This window comes from Theropithecus gelada, chromosome 9, assembly GCF_003255815.1.
Source record: "Theropithecus gelada isolate Dixy chromosome 9, Tgel_1.0, whole genome shotgun sequence".
Classification (NCBI taxonomy): Eukaryota; Metazoa; Chordata; class Mammalia; order Primates; family Cercopithecidae; genus Theropithecus; species Theropithecus gelada.
In genome coordinates, this window is record NC_037677.1 from 93,176,222 (window position 1) to 93,177,123 (window position 902).

The following is a 902-nucleotide window of genomic DNA, read 5'->3' on the forward strand; positions in this document are numbered from 1 at the left end:
CATCTGGAACTCCCCCAGGCAAAAATCCCTGGAACCACAAGGCTGTTTTGTTTTCGTGTTTGTTTTCCAAGTTTATAGTGAATTTATTTGGCTTCACCACCTGATCCAAACTGATGTGGTGCTATTTATATTCTTTAGTTATCTCAATGTGAATACTCATATGTTTCACTGCAGAAATATTAATGAATTTGACTGTTGTGAGTTGCTACCTCAAGCACACTAAGGATATTCTGTAATTATGCACCTTTGTAAAATCTGAAAAAGTTTGAATCACAAAATACATTGACTCCCAAGGGTCAGAACAGTAGACCTGAACACTTAAAAGAAGTGATGACAGTGCTCACTTCGGCAGCCCATATACTAAAATTGGGACAATACAGAGAAGATTGGCATGGCCCCCATGCAAGGATGACACGCAAATTCATGAAGCATTCCATATCAAGAAAAAAAAATTGTTTCAGGCCCGGCACTGTGGCTCATGCCTGTAATCCCATCACTTTGGGAGGCTGAGATGGGCCAATCACTTGAGGTCAGGAGTTTGAGACCCACCTGATCAACATGGTGAAACCCTCTCTCTACTAAAAATACAAAACTCAGCTGGGTGTGATGGCAGGCACCTGTAATCCCAACTACTCGAGAAGCTGAGGCAGGAGAATCGCTTGAACCTGGGAGGTGGAAGTTGCCGTGAGCTGAGATCACACCACTGCACTCCAGCCTGGGTGACAAGAGTGAAACTTCATCTCAAAAAAAAAAAAAAAAAAAAAAAAAAAATTAGCTGGGCATGGGGTCATGCACCTGTAGTCCCAGCTACTTAGGAGGCTGAGGCACGAGAATCACTTGATCCTGGGAGGTGGAGGTTGCAGTGAGCCGAGATTGCACCACTGCACTCCAGCCTCGGCGAC

At 44.2% G+C, this 902-nt stretch overlaps 1 non-coding gene across 1 annotated transcript; it reads left to right on the forward strand.

The window, feature by feature from the left end:
• Positions 1 to 336: 336 nt before the first annotated feature.
• On the forward strand, positions 337 to 443 carry LOC112632218. The gene has a single exon (XR_003121290.1). It is a non-coding gene; the product is annotated as a U6 spliceosomal RNA (small nuclear RNA).
• Positions 444 to 902: the final 459 nt, after the last annotated feature.